The sequence below is a fragment of the Babylonia areolata genome, chromosome 11 (assembly GCF_041734735.1).
Source record: "Babylonia areolata isolate BAREFJ2019XMU chromosome 11, ASM4173473v1, whole genome shotgun sequence".
In the NCBI taxonomy this organism is placed as follows: domain Eukaryota; kingdom Metazoa; phylum Mollusca; class Gastropoda; order Neogastropoda; family Buccinidae; genus Babylonia; species Babylonia areolata.
This window is the reverse complement of record NC_134886.1, coordinates 35,411,930-35,434,429: the sequence shown is the minus strand read 5'-3', so window position 1 is coordinate 35,434,429 and position 22,500 is coordinate 35,411,930. Positions and strand designations below refer to the sequence as shown.

Sequence of the window (22,500 nt, the reverse complement as noted above, 5' to 3'; positions counted from 1 at the left end):
TTCTCATCACTTGACAACGGGCCTATGGTCCGAAACGTCGTGTCAAAACAAAGAGGATTCAACTACCACCCAAAAGGTTTTTATAAACTTTAGTTTTTTGTCTTTGAAGAATCCTGCAGTCATTTTTGTCTTCTTCCCGATGGAAAGATAGAAAAGAAATACCACATCAACTTCGGTCGAAAATGGAGACGCTTGATGAATGCCAGATCAAAGTGAAAGGCAGATTTGGGTTAGGATGGTTCAGGCCATCCTTATAATATACTTGTTTACACATATTGCAGTAGAGGTACCTCAGAGCAAAACAGAAGCGCGGTCACATGTTTAGCATGATGCTTAATCACCAGTTGTTTTTTCATGACATGTCAACTTCCTCTGCTTTGATAAGAAATAAACAAACAAAAAGAGGAAGAGAAAAGGAAGACAATATGATGAGTCACATTATTCTGTTTCAGTGCATTTGTTGCCAACGGCCATACCACGTTGAAAACACCGGTTCTCGTCCGATCACCGAAGTTAAGCAACGTCGGGCCCGGTTAGTACTTGGATGGGTGACCGCCTGGGAACACCGGGTGCTGTTGGCCTCCTTTTTCTCAAGGCCTGACTAAGCGCGTTGGGTTACGCTGCTGGTCAGGCATCTGCTTGGCAGATGTGGTGTAGCGTATATGGATTTGTCCGAACGCAGTGACGCCTCCTTGAGCTACTGAAACTGAAACTGTTGCTTAAATCTATATTTGTCACATTTTTTCCGTTTTTACAGACGTTATTTGTCTGTCTTTACAAATAGGCAAACAAGCAAACAAACAACAACAAAAAAACCCAAACAACTTTATCTTATTCACACACACACACGCACACACACACACACACACACACGGAAATAAATGAGCCACAGAGTCAACTCGCAATCACAAAAAAATGATCAAACTATCTTTGTGGGCATGCATTATTCAGTTCACAGACGAACACTGCCAAAGTTTAAAAAAAAAAAAATCCCCAAATGCAGTGAAAGAGCGTGTGTAAGGAGAAAGGATGTTGTAAAGTCTTAGCACGCCTTCAGCAGTAAAGTCTGGTCGGCTTCAGTTCACTTGGGGAATACATGGCCATGCGAAATGGTGCAGGCATTTTGATCACAGACAACACAGTCTGAGCTGTTAATTGATTGCCCCAAGGGGAGAGAAAGTTTATGTGTCTGCAAATGTCTTTCTGCGTCAGCACCACAAGCCCACACCTCATTAATTTAACTCTCTCCATACGAACGGCGAAAGAGACGACATTAACAGCGTTTCACCCCAATTACCACCATCAAAATATTGCAAGCGGAAGGCTCATACTGAAGAGGTGAATGTTGACAAAGAATACCACAATTCTGACGACAGAAGCTAAAGGTTGGGTCATTCAGACACCCACTGGACATCCGAGCGGTCTGTGTAGAGGAGAAGAGAGGACTGGCCGTACTGAGTGAGTTAATCAAACTGCTGTCCACGCTGAAAGAGGTTACAAGAGACTGGGGTATGAAAAACACGATGGAGGTCAAGCCATATGAGATGCTTTCTCAGCTCACATTATTAGTTGCTGAGAACAGAAATATTTGTTGTCATTGTATGGAGTTTCGATAATCTGTCATCAGTGTGATATAAGGCACGTGCAAAGTCTCTCACCTCATGCTTTCATCAAATATTATATGTTAAAAATGTCAAAGCAAAACGAAAAACATACGAGAAAAGAATACAATACAAATCTTGTTACATTACATACTTACCTGCTATAGAATGTTACTTTTTACTGCCCTATATTCATGTTTACTGTTTACTTTTCATTGGTTCCATTAACTGGACTAGATTTCTTTCTTTTACAAGAAAAAAACAACAAACACAAACAAAAAAGAAAAACAACAACAACATGAAAACATAACATGATGAAAGAAACACCAGAACTTTCTTTGTACATTTTATCATATTTTTCATTTTGGGATATTAAAGAAGCTTACAGTGGTCTGTTTTCTGTCGCCACGAACACAGAGGGAAATAAACGAATGAATCATAAAGGAAGGAAAGAGTTTCAGTTTCAGTTTCAGAGCTCAAGGAGGCGTCACTGCGTTCGGACAAATCCATATACGCTACACCACATCTGCTAAGCAGATGCCTCACCAGCAGCGTAACCCAACGCGCTTTGTCTGGCCTTGAGAAAAAAAAGAAGAAAAAAAAGGGTAAATAAATAATAGATAAATACATAAAAAAGAACTACTGTGTGTGTGCCGTGGAAGCTGCGATACGTAGCCTAGAAATGAGTGTGTGGAGGAGGGGGGTAGAGGGGGTGCAGGGTAATGTGTGTGTGTGTGTGTGTGTGTGTGTGTGCCGTGGAAGCTGCGATACGTAGCCTAGAAATGAGTGTGTGGAGGAGGGGGGTAGAGGGGGTGCAGGGTAATGTGTGTGTGTGTGTGTGTGTGTGTGCGCGTGCCGTGGAAGCTGCGATACGTAGCCTAGAAATGAGTGTGTGGAGGAGGGGGGTAGAGGGGGTGCAGGGTAATGTGTGTGTGTGTGTGTGTGTGTGTGTGTGTGCCGTGGAAGCTGCGATACGTAGCCTAGAAATGAGTGTGTGGAGGAGGGGGGTAGAGGGGGTGCAGGGTAATGTGTGTGTGTGTGTGTGTGTGTGTGTGTGTGTGTGTGTGTGTGTGTGTGCCGTGGAAGCTGCGATACGTAGCCTAGAAATGAGTGTGTGGAGGAGGGGGGTAGAGGGGGTGCAGGGTAATGTGTGTGTGTGTGTGTGTGTGTGTGTGTGTGTGTGTGTGTGTGTGTGTGTGTGTGTGTGCCGTGGAAGCTGCGATACGTAGCCTAGAAATGAGTGTGTGGAGGAGGGGGGTAGAGGGGGTGCAGGGTAATGTGTGTGCGTGTGCGTGTGTGTGTGTGTGTGTGTGTGTGTGTGCGCGTGCCGTGGAAGCTGCGATACGTAGCCTAGAAATGAGTGTGTGGAGGAGGGGGGGTAGAGGGGGTGCAGGGTAATGTGTGTGTGTGTGTGTGTGTGTGTTGGGGCTCATGTACGTTTATGTGTATTTGACTGTGCTTTCATGTCTGTGAAACTGCATGTTTGGTGCATATCTCCAATGCATATGTGTGTGTATGTGTGAATGGGTGTCTGCATGTTTTACATTTATTTGCTTATTTATCATCATTGTTGTCTTTAAAAAATTATTATTATTATTATTATTATTATTATTACTATTTTTATTTATTTATTTACTTATTTATTTATGTGCGCTCATAGTTGACTTCATCAAGTTTTTGCGTCTTATACATATTATTAGTAGTAGTAGGAAGGAAAGAACAAACGAACAACTCTGAAGATTATAGGCCTGGTTTAGTTTTACAGACGAAAACTATCACAGCCATTCGAAATGGAGACCTATGGCGTGTGACGCACATGGCAAAGTGTTTTCTCACCACAGTTGGAGAAGTTTGCTCATCGCCACTGGACGTGTTAAATGGTGCTCGACATCCCTAGCTACACATATGGCATTAGTAGATCTGAGAGAGAGAGAGAGAGAGAGTTTTGGTCTGCAAACTATTCTCAACAAGGCCACTGGGCGTGTTAAATGGTGCTCGACATCCCTAGCTACACATATGGCATTAGTAGATCTGAGAGAGAGAGAGAGAGAGAGAGAGAGAGAGAGAGAGAGAGAGAGAGAGAGAGAGAGAGAGAGTTTTGGTCTGCAAACTATTCTCAACAAGTGTCTCCCTCTCTGTCCGTTTGTCTGTGTTTCTCTGTTTTTCTCTGGCGCTAAACCGACAGAACTGGAGGAATCTGGTGAACAGTTCTTCATTGTGGTGCCCCAGTGACTCTTCACAGAGAAGAAGAAGAAGAAGAAGAAGAAGAAGAAGAAGAAGAAGAAGAAGAAGAAGAAAGTAGTAGTAGAAGAAGGAGTAAAATATAGTAACAGTAGTATCAGTAGGTTTAGTATTAGCATCAATGGAAAAAAGTAGTTGTAGTAGTCGTAGTAGTAGTCAAAGTAGTAGTAGTAGAAGAAGAAGTAGTAGAAGAAGAAACAGATGGTGATGATGATGGTGATTGAGTGTAGTGGCTGACAGAAGGAAGGCAGATAAATTTCACTCCACCCTGGAAACCTGAAGCGAGATGTAAGTGTGGGATCATTACAAAGGATGGGCAAGGGATGGAGATGAAGGTGAAGTGTGGGATCATTACAAAGGATGGGCAAGGGATGGAGATGAAGGTGAAGTGTGGGATCATTACAAAGGATGGGCAAGGGATGGAGATGAAGGTGAAGTGTGGGGTCATTACAAAAGATGGGCAAGAGATGGAGATGAAGGTGAAGTGTGGGATCATTACAAAGGATGGGCAAGGGATGAAGGTGAAGGTGAAGTGTGGGATCATTACAAAAGATGGGCAAGAGATGGAGATGAAGGTGAAGTGTGGGGTCATTACAAAGGATGGGCAAGAGATGGAGATGAAGGTGAAGTGTGGGATTATTACAAAGGATGGGCAAGGGATGAAGGTGAAGGTGAAGTGTGGGATCATTACAAAAGATGGGCACGAGATGGAGATGAAGGTGAAGTGTGGGATCATTACACAGGATGGACGAGGGATGAAGGTGAAGGTGAAGTGTGGGATCATTACAAAAGATGGGCAAGAGATGGAGATGAAGGTGAAGTGTGGGGTCATTACAAAGGATGGGCAAGGGATGGAGATGAAGGTGAAGTGTGGGATTATTACAAAGGATGGGCAAGGGATGGAGATGAAGGTGAAGTGTGGGATCATTACAAAGGATGGGCAAGAGATGGAGATGAAGGTGGTGTGGGGTCATTACAAAGGATGGGCAAGGGATGAAGGTGAAGGTGAAGTGTGGGATCATTACAAAGGATGGGCAAGGGATGAAGGTGAAGTGTGGGATCATTACAATGGATGGGCAAGGGATGGAGATGAAGTGTGGTGTCATTACAAAGGATGGGCAAGGGATGGAGATGAAGGTGAAGTGTGGGATCATTACAAAGGATGGGCAAGGGATGGAGATGAAGGTGAAGTGTGGGGTCATTACAAAAGATGGGTAAGAGATGGAGATGAAGGTGAAGTGTGGGGTCATTACAAAGGATGGGCAAGAGATGAAGGTGAAGTGTGGGATCATTACAAAAGATGAGCAAGGGATGAAGGTGAAGATGAAGTGTGGGATTATTACAAAGGATGGGCAAGGGATGAAGGTGAAGGTGAAGTGTGGGATCATTACAAAAGATGGGCAAGGGATGGAGATGAAGGTGAAGTGTGGGATCATTACAAAGGATGGGCAAGAGATGGAGATGAAGGTGAAGTGTGGGATCATTACAAAGGATGGGCAAGAGATGGAGATGAAGGTGAAGTGTGGGATCATTACAAAGGATGGGCAAGGGATGGAGATGAAGGTGAAGTGTGGGATCATTACAAAAGATGGGCAAGACATGGAGATGAAGGTGAAGTGTGGGATCATTACAAAGGATGGGCGAGGGATGAAGGTGAAGGTGAAGTGTGGGATCATTACAAAAGATGGGCAAGAGATGGAGATGAAGGTGAAGTGTGGGGTCATTACAAAGGATGGGCAAGGGATGGAGATGAAGGTGAAGTGTGGGATTATTACAAAGGATGGGCAAGGGATGGAGATGAAGGTGAAGTGTGGGGTCATTACAAATGATGGGCAAGGGATGGAGATGAAGGTGAAGTGTGGGATCATTACAAAGGAGGGGCAAGGGATGGAGATGAAGTGTGGGATCATTACAAAGGATGGGCAAGGGATGGAGATGAAGTGTGGGGTCATTACAAAGGATGGGCAAGGATGAAGGTGAAGTGTGGGATCATTACAAAGGATGGGCAAGGGATGGAGATGAAGTGTGGGGTCATTACAAAGGATGGGCAAGAGATGGAGATGAAGGTGAAGTGTGGGGTCATTACAAAGGATGGGCAAGGGATGGAGATGAAGTGTGGGGTCATTACAAAGGATGGGCAAGGGATGAAGGTGAAGGTGAAGTGTGGGGTCATTACAAAGGATGGGCAAGGGATGGAGATGAAGGTGAAGTGTGGGGTCATTACAAAGGATGGGCAAGGGATGAAGGTGAAGTGTGGGATCATTACAAAGGATGGACAAGGGATGGAGATGAAGGTGAAGTGTGGGATCATTACAAAGGATGGACAAGGGATGGAGATGAAGGTGAAGTGTGGGATCATTACAAAGGATGGGCAAGAGATGGAGATGAAGGTGAAGTGTGGGGTCATTACAAAGGATGGGCAAGGGATGAAGGTGAAGTGTGGGATCATTACAAAGGATGGACAAGGGATGGAGATGAAGGTGAAGTGTGGGATCATTACAAAGGATGGGCAAGAGATGGAGATGAAGGTGAAGTGTGGGATCATTACAAAGGATGGGCAAGAGATGGAGATGAAGGTGAAGTGTGGGGTCATTACAAAGGATGGGCAAGAGATGGAGATGAAGGTGAAGTGTGGGGTCATTACAAAGGATGGGCAAGAGATGGAGATGAAGGTGAAGTGTGGGATCATTACAAAGGATGGGCAAGAGATGGAGATGAAGTGTGGGATCATTACAAAGGATGGGCAAGAGATGGAGATGAAGTGTGGGATCATTACAAAGGATGGGCAAGAGATGAAGGTGAAGTGTGGGGTCATTACAAAGGATGGGCAAGAGATGGAGATGAAGGTGAAGTGTGGGATCATTACAAAGGATGGGCAAGGATGAAGGTGAAGTGTGGGATCATTACAAAGGATGGACAAGGATGAAGGTGAAGTGTGGGATCATTACAAAGGATGGACAAGGATGAAGGTGAAGTGTGGGATCATTACAAAGGATGGACAAGGATGAAGGTGAAGTGTGGGATCATTACAAAGGATGGACAAGGATGAAGGTGAAGTGTGGGATCATTACAAAGGATGGACAAGGATGAAGGTGAAGTGTGGGATCATTACAAAGGATGGACAAGGATGAAGGTGAAGTGTGGGATCATTACAAAGGATGGGCAAGAGATGGAGATGAAGGTGAAGTGTGGGATCATTACAAAGGATGGGCAAGGGATGGAGATGAAGGTGAAGTGTGGGATCATTACAAAGGATGGGCAAGGGATGGAGGTGAAGGTGAAGTGTGGGGTCATTACAAAGGATGGGCAAGGGATGAAGGTGAAGTGTGGGGTCATTACAAAGGATGGGCAAGGGATGGAGATGAAGTGTGGGATCATTACAAAGGATGGGCAAGGGATGGAGGTGAAGGTGAAGTGTGGGATCATTACAAAGGATGGGTAAGGGCTGAAGGTGAAGGTGAAGTGTGGGATCATTACAAAGGATGGGCAAGGGATGAAGGTGAAGGTGAAGTGTGGGATCATTACAAAGGATGGGCAAGGGATGGAGATGAAGGTGAAGTGTGGGATCATTACAAAGGATGGGCAAGGGATGGAGATGAAGGTGAAGTGTGGGATCATTACAAAGGATGGGCAAGGGATGAAGGTGAAGGTGAAGTGTGGGATCATTACAAAGGATGGGCAAGGGATGAAGGTGAAGGTGAAGTGTGGGGTCATTACAAAGGATGGGCAAGGGATGAAGGTGAAGGTGAAGTGTGGGATCATTACAAAGGATGGGCAAGGGATGAAGGTGAAGGTGAAGTGTGGGGTCATTACAAAGGATGGGCAAGAGATGGAGATGAAGGTGAAGGTCGGCCTATTGACGATACTTTTCAACATTCTTCCACCCCGAGACGAAATCAAACGTTGACAGCACCGTCTTGGACTGAGCACCAGACAACTGTAATTTACAAGGACGGCCATAACTCACATCATGATGCGTAAGGCTACAAGCCATGTCACACAGCCTGTCACTGCAAACTGCCTGGATTCCAACCCACACCCCTCCCCACACACCGCACTCACCGTGTTCCCCCGCCCCCCCCCCCCCCCCCCCCACCCGCCCCCCAACTCCCCAAAATTGTTTTCTTTTATTTACAAACAGCCAAAGCGTTTATCCATCACACATATGAAATGCTTCCGCTTCCACAGAAAGAACGGTATTACATTCCAGATGCAGATTTTGTAATACCCTGAAAGAAATTTACAGGGGGGAGGGACGTGTGCCCAGGGAACGCTGGAGTAATGGCGGTTATTGCCGCAGGCAGAGGGCGGGACCCAGGGGAGGCGCTGCGTCAAACAGCAAATCGAAATATGGAGCTGACGGGCGCAATAGCCGAGTGGTTAAAGCGTTGGACTGTCAATCTGAGGGTCCCCGGTTCGAATCACGGTGACGGCGCCTGGTGGGTAAAGGGTGGAGATTTTTACGATCTCCCAGGTCAACATATGTGCAGACCTGCTAGTGCCTGAACCCCCTTGTGTGTATATGCAAGCAGAAGATCAAATACGCGCGTTAAAGATCCTGTAATCCATGTCAGCGTACGGTCGGTTATGGAAACAAGAACATACCCAGCATGCACACCCCCGAAAACGGAGTATGGCTGCCTACATGGCGGGGTAAAAACGGTCATACACATAAAAGCCCACTCGTGTGCATACGAGTGAACGTGGGAGTAGCAGCCCACGAACGCAGAAGAAGAAGAAATATGGAGCTGCTGTATAAATCATGACATGCACATAGCCATGTAGTCTCGCATCAGTGACAGTTTGGTTCGTGGCAGAGTTTGACCCGAGGTTTGTAAATTATATATCATGTACACACGCAAATGAGTTTGGTTTCTCAAACACATTCTCCCTGTCTGTCTGTCTCTTTCTGTCTCTCTCTGTCTGTCTCTCTTGTTTCCGTTTGTAGCTGACTAAACAGTTCACATAACACACTTGAAATTATTTCGTTTGCGCAAGATTGAACGGCAACGCATTCTCAACGCAGTTTTTTCCTTTCCTGGAAAGAAATTCAGTAAGCTAGAATATGTTTTTCAAGGAAACTGCAGCAGGGTTGTTAATGGTGACAAAATGAAGCAGGGTGAAATACGTCAAACAGCGAACTGAAATTGCGGGCTGCTTGAAGAGCAAAATAATATAACTACAACGGTGAAATATTGCAGTGGTGTTGGGTATTTTTCGTTTGTTTTGGCAGTCGTAATTATTTTTTCAGTACAATATGAACACACAAGTAAGGAAATTTGCCGTCTGTCTGTCTGCCTGGTTATCTGTTTGTTTGTTTGTCTGTCTCTGTCTCACAGAAATACTTTCGCCCAACATCAAGTGAATTCGCTTTTTTTTTTTTCTTCTCCTAATCACACGTCTGATGTATTTCTGTTTCCTGAAGAGTGAACACATTCGCGCCCCCAGATCCAGACTCTCAATTTACAGGAAGGGGATGTAACTGCAGGAGAAGAAATGTGCGTGAGGGCTGGGGAGCAAATAATTTTGGGGCCACAGTGCAGAGAGTGCAGTCAGTGACAGGGGGAGGTTAGAAACCACGTGACTCCACTCTGCACTCTGCAAAGCAGGATGTTTGAGTCTGGCATAAGGATGTTAATGGTAAGGATGATAGTATATAATGAAAGTGTTGATGTCGACGGCAGTGAGCGTGATAGTCATTACGGCAGTAGCGGTGGTGTTGAAAAAGTATTGGGAAACAAATAATGAGAACATTTTGCTGCATATCGTTTATACCTTAATTGACTGTAGATACCTTCTTTAAGGTAAAAGGGGGAAAAAGGGAATGAGAGTTGTATGTTCATATTGTGATAGAGATGCACCCGTGTAAACTAATTTAGCGTCAAACAACACAAAACAGCAACACGTTATATATCAAAGGTAGGTACCACCTGATGATATGCAAGGAATTTGTTTTGCTGTGGTCCAAGCTCATAAGTCACTTGACAGAGAAAACATGCACGCAACATTTGGTTAACAATGGACAGAATCACAGTAAAATGCAAAAGCAGAAACAATGGAGCAAAAATAACCACTCTGACATCATACGAGGGTCATTCAATAAATAAGGTGAATTTTTTGGTATAAGGACTTCTAATACAGATAGAAGCTTACTTTTTTTTCTCATTTTTCAACGTAGTCTCCCAGCACTGTCACACACTTTTCCCATCTGTGCACAAGCTTCCGTATTCCCTCAGCGTAAAAATCTTTGGACTGATGTCTCAGCCAGTCGCTCCAGGCCTTCCAGGCCTGTCTTCATCCTCAACACTGCTCCGTCCTTCTTTAAACAATTTAGCCCACTTGTAGACATTTTTTCGGCTGAAACATGTGGCACCATACACAGTTGACATTCTCCTATGAATTTCAACTGGTTTGCACCCTTCAGCAACCAAAAACCTGATAACTGACCGCTGTTCAATCCTGAAGCATGCTTCTTGGTCGGCCATCTTTGTTAATCGCCAAAACTCTCAAAGTTTTTTTTTTAATCTGCAAAACAAATTAAATCCATGTGAAAAAGAAGTAAAACAAAAAAAAAAAAAAAAAAAAAAGAAAAAAAAGTAAGCTTCTATCTGTATTAGAAGTCCTTATACCGAAAAATTCACCTTATTTATTGAATGACCCTCGTACAATGTGCAACTCTTCGTACCAGTGTGACCATTACGACGTCAACCAAAGTGTCCAACCCCAAAGATAACTGCTGCAACACCTGCAGCAAAAATCGAAATCTTAACGAGAATATCGAACCTGAAAGCTACAGCTCTCCTCCACATGTAACTGGTTTTCTACAAAATGCTCAGCTCCTTCTCTACCTCTTAATACTCCCCTGTATGTTTTACTCTCTCTGTGCTTGTTTGCCCCCACCCATACCCTGCCTACATATGTACTTCTATCTATATCGAGCGAATCTACTTTATCTTCCCAAGTCCCGCGTCTGAAATATCTCTATTTCATTGGGGTTCAACACATTCGTGCCATAGACTGCAGTATTTTCCATTAACGAGAATGGAATAGTTATTTGAGGACAAGAGATATGTATGAAGGCTGGGCAGCAAGCCATTTCAGGGACTCCAAACAGGAGTGCAGTGGCAGACAGGATGGGATCAGGAAAAAAAAGGAACGTTAGTCCACTCTGGAAACGTGAAACGAGAGATGGTTGTGTAATCATGACATAAGGATGGTAGAGATGGTGGTAGTGTGGAGAGGGTACGGATATTGTATCCCCCCCCTTCCCCCAAAAAGTCGTGCATGTAATTGTGGGAGATAGAACTTTTAACATTAACCCCTTGACTTCTGAACCTTAATGAAGTGGGATCAGTGTGGGATGATCTGAAGCGGTTTCACTGCTTTATGTGTACTGTTGAGTGGTGTTATTGGCTCTGCTGAACGAAAGTAATTCAATCTCAAGAGGAAGAAGATCAAATAAAGAAAAGGCGGCTGATATCCTGACCAGTAAACCCAGTCGTTCCTCAGTGAGGTGACAGTCCTTCACTGACAGCGGCAGTCTGAGGGTTAAGCGCCAGACTTCGGGAATGCGCAGAAACAACATTTTACATCATGTCGTATAATGCTACAGCTCCAGTTCCTGTTGAACAACTTTCCTGTAAATTGTATAAACCACCCTCACCTTCCTCCAACCCAACCAACCCCTCTATTTTATATCCCTCCATCACCAAAAATTGTTTCTATTTACAGCCATCAGAACTGTGTATCCACCACACATCTGCGAGAACTTTGAGGCTGTTGGCAACATTCTGTTTTTTTGCTTAGGTGTTTGATTTTTAGCATATCACTTATTTTCACCCAAGACGAAATAATCGCGCGTGTGATTACATGTGCATCGCTGTGTAATTGGACTGAGCGCCAGACTGCTGTAAAATAACTTAAGTAATAACAGAATCCAACACTACAGCTACAGCCCACTTCAGACAGATTTTTCTGAAAATCTCAGATATTCTACACCCTCCGTTTTCTGTATTCTAAGTGACTCCATCTCCAAAATTGTTTCGATTTGCAGCCAACGAAACCGTTTATCCAGCAGACGGATAAAAAAATAGGTTCTTAATGGGTTGTTTTCCCCGTAACATTCTGGATGCAGATTTTCTGTTCGTCAAAAAGAAATTTACCTTGGACAAAATAATGTGTATCAGTGGCAAGCTTGTTATAGCAGAATATGTTACAGGGAGGCGGCAACTACAGCTGAGGAGTGATGTTCAGAACAGACATTATTTAAAACTCCATGTGGTGAGTTGGAGCGGGAGAACAATGCGCTTGACAGTAATGGTAAGGGGTTCTGCCTTGGTAGTGGTTGTGTGTGTGTGTGTGTATTGTGTGTGTGTGTGTATGTATGTGTGTGTGTGTGTGTGTGTGTGTGTGTGTGTGTGTGTGTGCGTGCATGCGCTTGTGTGTGCTTGCGTGTGTGTGTGTGTGTGTGTGTGTGTGTGTGTGTGTGTGTGTGTGTGTGTCCGTGCATGCGCTTGTGTGTGCTTGTGTGTGTGTGTGTGTGTGTGTGTGTGTGTGTGTGTGTGTGTTGTATGTATGTGTGTGTGTGTGTGTGCGCGCGCGCGCTCGCGTGTGTGAATAATGTTATTTATATATCTATCAACATGATGACAGTTTCCGAGGATCCAAGCACCATCGAGAAGTTCCTTGGCGCATATTATATTTCCTGAACACCCTCCACCCACCTCACCACGTTCCTTCACAACCTCAGTAATCACGGCGATGAAACTGGCGGCAGTAAAATAGTCTCTCCGGAGACTCACACTCACACAACCCGAAATAATCAAACATTCTGTCCATGTACAACCACACGAATCCATACATCAGCCACACGTCCAAAACATTTTCGTTCCCACAGGAAAACCCAACTTTGTATTCCAGGCACGGACACTCTATGGCAAAGAGAGAAGAAAAAAAAGTGTATGAAGTGGACAGAAGACGAGAGGAAAGCTGTGTCAAAACTGCAAACTGGGGGTTGGGGGGGTGGGGGGTGGGGGGTGGGGACCTGGGGGTCAGGGGGGGTAGGGGGTGGGGGTGGGGGGGTAAACTGTACGGAAGTGTTCAGAGTGGCCGAGGCGTATGGGTGGAGTAGCAAGAGAAGGAAGGAGAAGGGTAGGAAGCGAAGTGTTTCACAGTCAAACTTTTACGTAGCTTGCTTCAGTGTGTGTTTGAAGGGAAACAGGTATCAGGAAGGCATAGCTCTTCGTTGTGGATCGGAATGGAAGAAGTTGTGGCTGGATGCGTATGGAATTGTGGAGGTGGTGGTAGCGGAAGTGGTGTGTATGTATGTGTGTGTGTGTGTGTGTGTGTGTGTGCAAGATGACACGGCCGCTGTTTTTTTTTATCACCAATTTCATTGTCTTAGTTCTTGTTTGCATTTCAATTTTTTAGTGTACAATACCAATGTCGTTACTAAATACCCTCTATACCCCAACAGGGATCAAAGGATTAAATATTCTTGATTCTTGATTCTCCGTTCCTATGTCTGTCTCTGTTTGTCTCTCCGATATCACGAGGGGTGGGTATTGGTTGCTGTTGTCTTGTTTTTGCCGCACCTTGGCCCATGCTTGTCTTGAAATTTGAAAATAACCGATTGAATCATCAAAAACTGTAACACACACACACACACACACACACACACACACACACACACACACACACACACACACACACACACACACACACACATATATATATATATATATATATATATATATATATATATATATATATATATGATGGAGTCTCCCGTCGGACCGACGGATGAGTAGGCAGGCAGGCTTATCTGTCGGTGTGTGTCCTCATATGGGAGAAGAGGCCGATTCTGGATGCACAGCACTTCCCACAGGTGTTGCAAGGGAAAAAGTCTCCAGAAGTTGAGCCCTGCTTCCTTCGCTCACGCTTCTCTTTAATGGCCAGCGTTCTCTTGTTTTCAAACGTCTTTGTGCCACTAGAGTACAGCATCCTCCAGCGAGAGCAGTCAAGGGCATCAGTTTCCCAGGAAGCGATGTCACAGGCTTTCAGGTTCGTCTTCAAGGTTTCCTTGAAGCGCTTGCAGGTTCTTCCAAGTTCGCGGTGGCCTTCCTTCAGCTGGCCATAATATAGTAGCATCTTCTGGATCCTGCTGTCTGTCATGCGGACAACGTGTCCTGTCCAGCGTCGCATACAAACCTCTTACACTAAAGATCTAAGACCTGTTTCTCAATGACTGAAAACAAAGTTGCTGGCCAATACTCATTCTGCAGCCATTCGCTCTAATTGTGTTATTTGAGACTATATTCCTAATATTTCACGAATGCAAAAAACCAACAACACAAAGCGTGTAGAATCTTCTCGGCGTTTTTTGTATATTTTATTAGTGTTATATATTTTTTAATACTATATAGTTTTCACAATCGAACCCTTTTGCCGTTAAATTGAACACAGGCCGAGAACACGTGACAAGGAGAAATGACGTAGTAACGTGCTTTTACTCCAAGAGTGGAGAGGTTAATCATGTCAAGATTACCACGGGGACACTCAGGCATGCTAAATGGTGCAGACGACACAGGGTGAACTGTGAATGGATGGCCCTGTCTGTGCGAAAGTTTATGTCTGCAAGCTACTCTTCACACACGTTTGAGCAAGGGCATGCATCATCAATCTGGTATCGGCACTTTGACTGCAAGGGACTTGCAATATAAAAGACACGAAAATGGTCACGACATACGATAAAAGAATCATTATTATTATTATTATTGTCTATTTATTTATTTTTTTTTTTTACCGAATCTTATTATTATCAACATACACTTGATCAAAGTTAAGATGTTAAAAGCATGACTGCTTTAATCAGTTAAAAGGTGTGTCCGAAATTTCTCAGCGGATTTTTTTCAACAGAAGCAAACACTTTTTTCTTGCAAAGAAGGGAAACACACGAAAGGAAACGAAAAGGAAAGAAAAAAGTTCAGAAAGAGAACGAAAGAAACATAATGACTTCAATTTCAAGTTCCATTGATCTAGAATTTCACATGATTTCACCAACGCGCATCAACTTTACCGTGAAACTATCACATTTGCAAATGTGAACTAAAAATGTTGTATAGCACAGCTGGGGAAGTTTAAGCCTGTTAGCTGAATTAAGTCACAATTAAACAAAATCTTAACATACTAGCACCTTTGTTAAACACTCGTATGTATAAAAGAAACATCGATTTACTGACAACAGATGGAACAGGTTGGTCAGTTTGTTGATTGTTTCTCTACGAAAGCACAGTAAATATCACGATTCAGCGAAGTGGCATTGAAACAACGATAACAAAGGCTGGTGTATAAAAGACACGATGTTACGGAAGCCAAGCACATGCAAAGCAGCGTTTTATGGCGGTGGATAATAGAACATTAATGCTGTTGATTCAAATGATAAAAAGGGTGTTTAGATTAGTTGGTAGAGTTATACTGAACTGAACGGACAAATGTCCGTTCTGATCAGCTGAAATGCAGTATAAGATTTATCAGAAACTGTTTTCAATGTCCATATTCATTTAGTTATAAGCACGTAAAGACAGGGAAATAGGAAAATATGAAGAACGAAGATTATATATGACTGCATTCAATAATTTGAAATACAAACTGTCAGAACTTATCAAAATCTGGATAAAAATTATGACTTAATGAAGTGTTTGTAAGCCGCAGCTTGAGAAGTTAAATCATGTTCATGCTATCTCAAGGATCTTCACTTCACCTGTCTCTTAGTGCGGGTGGCCATTGGGGCACCACAGATAACATGTCAACCACCTTCCTCCATCCATCTGCTTCCCTGAGGGCCTCGCTCAGCCTCAGACCTGTCCTTTCTGGGATGTTGTCTTCCCATCTCTTTTTCTGTCTGCCTCTCCTTCTCCCTCCTTGTAACGTGCCCTGCAGGATCGTCTTTGCAAGTCCTATTGATCATGTGATGTGCCCATACCACCCCAATTTGCGTTTTTTCACAGTTGTGAGAAGATCTTCATAGGACCTGATGGCTTGCTTGATTCTGTTTCTCACTTCCTCATTGGTTATGTGATCTCTGTGCGTGATGCCCATGATTCTTCGAAAGCATTTCCGCTAGGCTTTTCTGCCCTAGACACACATCTCAAGGATGCTGGCATGTTAAGTGCTATTTTAGTTTTCTGAAAGCATTATTTATTTGACTGGTTGCCACGAATGAGAAAACAACAACAACAACAACAAAAAGCCAACAAGAAAACCCCACAAAAACATCCCTTTGTGCAAACGTATGTGGATCAAACCTTACCAAAGTGGTGTCAATGCAATGGGTTGACATTTAAATAAAAAATGTGCATAATAAACCAAACCAAACCAAACCAACCATTCAAACAAAGAAAGAAATGAAATAACCACTGAGTGAACTCACAATCACAAAATGAACACATTATATTGTGGGTCCTACATCCAGTTCACAGACGAACACCGCTCAAGTCATTTTTGTCTTCCCAAATGCAGTCTGGCGGCGTGTGGCAAGGATGCAGTAAAGTCTGGTCGTCTTCAGCTCATTTGGGGAAACACTTGGGCGTGGGAAATGGTGCAAACATTTCATGATCACAGACGGCACAGGTCGAGAAGTTAACTGATTTGCCTCGGGGAGGAAAGGAAGTTTATGTCTGCAAACGCCTTTCTGCGCCAGCAGGGCAGGGACACACCCCATTAAACTGTTGTCTATACTTTAAAAAAAATGGTTAAAGAAACCTGGCATATAAAATACAAGATAGAGGTGAAACAGGAAAGAAAAGAAAAAAGAAATAGGGAAATAAAAAGAAAATCAGCAACAACAAGAAACAACAACAACAACAAAAAAAAGAAAAAGCATTGGCATTATACGACATAGTTTTTTGTTTATTTATTTGTTATTAATTCATTTGATTAATTTTGGTTTTTATATGTCCAAACAGTCGCACCATTTCACTGCATTACCCCATGCCACTCATTTCGAGTCCCCCCAAGCACATACACAGCCACATCCATGATAATCTTCCACAGTTCTAGCGCTGGCGGTCCTGGGGCCCAAGCTGTTGATGTTACTCGTAGGATGCCAGGAAACCACACATCAGAGGGAATGCTGCACTGGTGCTAAGTCACTTCCGTAGTGCTCAGTAGTGCCTGTTGTGATGTGCTACAAACAGGACGCCACTGAGAGCTCCTTAATCGCTTCCTCGTTCAGCCAGAGTGAGTGAATATCCTCTGGAGTGGAAACCGCCATCACACAGCTCCAACGACAGTCCCCTTTGTCCATAGACGTCACCGTACTGTTTCGTTTACAGAGAAATAGGACATCACACCCCACTAATCATAGAGATTGGTTTCGAAAATTCGATAATTATTTGCTCGTAAATGGTTTGAACCAAGGAGTACAAAATCAATGTATGTATGTGTAATTGTATTTGTAAACGCTCTGGGCTCTCCGGAGATAAGGCGTCCAAATATCTATTTTTTATAATAATAATATTCATTATTATTATTATTATTAAAATAGAACTGTATCTTTGCAGGCTCTTCGTCGGAGTCTTGCTGACTGTAGGTTGGAAAACTGACAGCACTGCGAGTTTTCTGCAGCAGTCAACAGTTGTAACATATTTGTCCAGACACGGGAACAGCACGTGTGTGGAACGTAATGGCTGGCTTCATCTCCTCTGCACGTCTAACACGTTTTCCTGCAAAATGTCCACCGCACCTCCCCCCACCCCATCTCTCTCTCTCTGCGTCTCTTTCTCTCTGTGTGTGCATCACACCACCTCTTTCTTTCCTTTCCTGTCTTTTTCCTTTCCTGTCATCCGGTTTCTTTTCCAGTGAATCTCCATCCAGTGAATCTCCAGTGAATCTCCATCCAGTGAATCTGAATCTCCATCCAGTGAATCTCCATCCAGTGAATCTCCAGTGAATCTCCATCCAGTGAATCTCCATCCAGTGAATCTCCATCCAGTGAATCTGAATCTCCATCCAGTGAATCTCCATCCAGTGAATCTCCATCCAGTGAATCTACCTGGTTCTGAACTATGTATGTTTATTCGGCAGTGAGCACCTTTGTGCTCAAGGAGCACACTATAATATGACCAGGAAGGACACAGTGACTTGAGAGGAATGGAAATGTGTGGGAGGGCTCGGGAGTGAACTACATTCGGAACGAAAAGCAGGATCGGGGTTTGCTGACAGGTGAGAAAGCACGTCACTCCGCACTCCTGACCAGAGAGCGAGCTGCAGTATGCGCACAGTGATGATGGAGATGACCGTGAATGACTTGTTGATTTGAGTGCAAGGAAATGGTTACGCCCAGAGACAGGAACTCCTCACATCATGGCACGTATAGCCATGCCCCTAACCCTTGCCAGACTAACTGTACTGTAAAGTTCCCAGCACTCCCCTTCCCTCCACTGACCATCACAACATCCATTTCCCCTCTCTTTCTTAATCTCTAAATATATTTCCATTTACAGCTGACAAAACTGTTGATCTATTTAGAGTTTAAATCACCTCTGTTTTCCCTGGAGTGAGCTGCATTAAATTGTATGCGTATGTATAGTATCACCAGGACATACATTTGCTTGGGAAAAGAACGTGTGTTTAGGGAACACAGCAGGCAGCGTGGTTACTGCAGCAGACAAAGGGAGACCAGAGAGGTCATCACATCAAACAGCAAACCGGAAGCAGGAGCTGGTTGAAGAACCCATGGCAAGTGTAGTCCTGCAGTTTTTCCAGCAGCAGTGATGGTACTATTGGTAGTGACTGTTATGAAGTTTGCAGTTATATAGCACTGCAGCAAACGAGCTTCTTTTCTGTACATTTGTGTCATTCTCTGTCTGTTTTTGTCCGTTTTAAAATTTCTCTGCCCTGTCCCCCCCCCACCCCTCCCCCGTCTCTCTCTCTTTCTCTCTCTCATTCACAAACACCAAACTTCTTTCCCTCTACACCCAGTGAATACAGTGAAACAGCTACACACCCAGACGCAGACTGAGTGAAGCAGGACAGGGAAGAGTCACGGCATGGAATGCGGAAGACATTTCATTAACAGAAGTGGCCAGGAGGCTCGCTGTCAGCCACTCCGTCACTCACAGACTCGAAAGTACGGTTCCAGGCGAGCGGTCAAACATAGGAACCAGCTCAGCCTGGAGGCCAACGAATAACAAACTCCATACAACTCCACGACACTTCAGTATAACAGCACTGTCAGATCAAACTGCAGCTGCGCACACCCTGAGGGATGCACTGAGGCCGAGAGGGTTGACGTGCGCAATAGCCAAGTGGTTTCAATCTGAGGGTCCCGGGTTCGAATCTCGGTGACGGCGCCTGGTGGGTAAAGGGTGTAGATTTTTCAGATCTCCCAGGTCAACATAATTATGTGCAGACCTGCTAGTTCCTGAACCCTCTTCGTGTGTATACGCACACAGAAGATTAAATACGCACGTTAAAGATCCTGTAACCCATGTCAGTGTTCGGTGGGTTATGGAGACACGAAAATACCCAGCATGCATGAACCACGACAGAGTCATCGGCAAAACGATGTTGGTCGTGTAACGGATAGAAGAAGGGAACGTTAACCACGTCAGGAAACGTCTTCATGAAACTGTGGTACGATCAAAACGACCAGTATCCCCTTGAGTTACACCATACTGGGAAGTGGAAGTATCTAATCATGAAAAATAGGCGGCGGGGGTGGTGGAGGTGGGGTGGTGGGGGTGGGGGTGGGGGTGATGCTGGATGGTAGAAAGGGAGTGGTTGGTGTCGTCTTTCCTTTAAAAGGAATACTTTTCAACCGATGCCTGTGACTGAGGACACATCGCTGACTTGGACAGAGTACCAGCAACAGCACTACACACAGCCGGCAATAACTCACACCATGATGCATCAGGCTACAATGTCAGTCCACGTCAGACAGACTGTGCTATAAACTGTCTACTGACCCCTCCTTCTTTCACTCTCTCTCTCTCTCCCTCCACCTCCCCCTCTCTCCCTCTCAGGACAGATTGGTAGAATAGGCCATGCCTAAAATCTTAATCCTTGAATGAAAAACGTTTTGAGTTCTGAATTCTGAGTTTTGAGAGCTCTCTCTCTCTCTCTCTCTCTCTCTCAAAACGTGTTTCGTTTCTTTTTACAGCCAGCGAAATCGTTTATCCAACTCACATCTGAACTGTTTCCTTTTTCACAGGAGGAAGGACATCACATTCCAGTAGCAAATTTGGTAGTACCATGAAAACCATTTACATGGGGAGAACATGCGTGTTTGGGGAATGCTGCAAGGGAAAACAGTTATTGCAAATGGCCAGAAGGAGATATGAAAATACATTACATCGAACGGCAAAGGGAAATGGATGGGAAGTAGGTTGTATACATCATGGTACAGCGATAGCCGTGCTGTTCTGCAGCGGTGGCAGTGGCAGTGACTTGCAATGTATGTTTCGATATGTATTACACAACAAGTGAAGTTGTGATTGCTTTACCCCCAACCCACTCACCTCATGCTCCATCCCCATCCCTAACTCCCTCAACGTTGTTTTTGTCGCCTCCATGTTCTACCACCCAGTGTCTTTCCATGTACATCTGGCAGTTCCTTTTTTTTCTTCTCAATAATCACACCTATGAGATATTTTTGTCCCCCCCCCCCCCGCCGCCCCCCGGGGTGTGTGCAAATTTGTGGCCCAGACTGTTTTAACGGGAAAGGAAAGTTGTGACTTCAGGGCACGGAATGTATGCGAGAGCTGAGGAGCAAACTGTCTTAGGTATACACAGTGCAGGACAGAAAAAAGGGTCAGAAAGTACATTATCCCACCCACACTGCAAACTGTTAGCGAGGGCTGGATGTGTATAAGGATAATGATGGTGTGGGGGTGTTGATTGATTGATGGTCCTGAGGGAAATCATCATAAAAAAAGAAAAAAAAAAAGAAAGGAAAGAAGAGAAACAGAAAGTAGGAGTGGTCTAAAAGTGCTGACAATATTCTGTGTGTGTGTGTGTGTGTGTGTGTGTGTGTGTGTGTGTGTGTGGTCTCTGTCTTTCTCTCCCCTTGGCAATGTGACAGACATGCACAATTACACAAACACGTGCTAGGTGCGTTTTATTCTCCCACCACCTTCTTCCCTGTCTGAGAAATGATCACTGTTTACAAGCAGTGAATCAATATGTTTCTCCCACTAATGATATGTCTGAAGTGTTCATTTCCTCAGGGTAGAGCAAACCTGTGTTTCGGTTACAGACTCTCGATAAACCGGAAGGACATGTGGTATGGAAAGAAAGAAACGAAGTGTGAAACGTGTGAAAGAGGTGGCACACTATTTTGGTGATGGGGAAGGTGATTGTAAGGTGTGATGATGGGAAGGCGATTGTGGAAAGATGGTGATGGTGGTGATAGTGGGTTTTGATGTTCAACACAAAAAGAACACACACACACACACACACACACACACACACACACACACACACACAGAGAGAGACAGAGACACACACAGAGACAGAGAACAACAGAAAAAAATGACACAAGGAAAAGGGAGAAGGAATGATTCCGTACTGATACAATGTCCTTTTTCCCCCCTTCATTGTTTTCTTGCTTGATTTAAGTGTTTGTCCATCCAATGCAAAAATAATACAGTCTTGTGGGGTCACGAACACATTGTCATCTCGTTCATTTGAGCGTCGACCAGTCACCGCACTCTGAGAGACACTACCACAAACTCAACATTCAAGGTAAAGACCCACACAATGTGGAGTGATGGCCTAGAGGTAACGCGTCCGCCTAGGAAGCGAGAGAATCTGACCGCGCTGGTTCGAATCACGGCTCAGCCGCCGATATTTTCTCCCTCTCCACTAGACCTTGAGTGGTGGTCTGGACGCTAGTCATTCGGATGATACGATAAACCGAGGTCCCATGTGCAGCATGAACTTAGCACACGTAAAAGAACCCACGGGAACAAAAGGGTTGTTCCTGGCAAGATTGTGTAGAAAAATCCACTTGGATAGGAAAAACAAATAAAACTGCACGCTGGAAAAAATACCAAAAAACCCCCAAACAAACAAAGAAAAAAAAAAGAGTGGCGCTGTAGTGTAGCGACGCGCTCTCCCTGGGGAGAGCAGACCGAATTTCACACAGAGAAATCTGTTGTGCTAAAAAGAAATACAATTACAAATACAAATACTCAGTCCGTGTCAGACAGGCTTTCCTGTACAGCACTGCATCGCCCCTTGTCTGATTTCCTTCTCTACCTCTTCCAAATTTATTTCCGTTTACAGCCGGGGAAACTCCCGCTTATCAATCACACGTCTGAAATGGGGTTTGTTTTCCCTACAGGAAAGAAAACTTTATATTCATGGTGGAGGATTTTCTATTCACCTAAAACGAAATTTACTTTGGTAGAAAAATGTGTGTAAGGGAGAAAGCTTGTTTATCTAGGAACACTGCTGGAATGGTAGTTATCATAGCTGAAGAAACGGAAGTCAAGAGTCTCTCTCTCTCTCTCTCTCTCTCTCTCTCTCTCTCTCTCTTTCTCTCTCTATTTCACATCGCCTTATTTGCTATTTTTTTTTGTGTCTCTTACATCTGTGTTTTAAATTTTATCGTTACTTTTCTGTGCTAATTTCACTTGAATCATTCACGTGTAGC

General features: G+C 44.2%; 1 protein-coding gene and 1 non-coding gene across 2 annotated transcripts in view; one reads left to right on the top strand and one right to left on the bottom strand.

The window, feature by feature from the left end:
• LOC143287236 (metabotropic glutamate receptor 2-like) overlaps window positions 1-22,500 on the bottom strand; it is a 544,548-nt gene that overhangs the window by 51,759 nt on the left and 470,289 nt on the right.
• Window positions 463-581, top strand: LOC143287784 (5S ribosomal RNA). The gene has a single exon (XR_013055997.1). It is a non-coding gene; the product is annotated as a 5S ribosomal RNA (ribosomal RNA).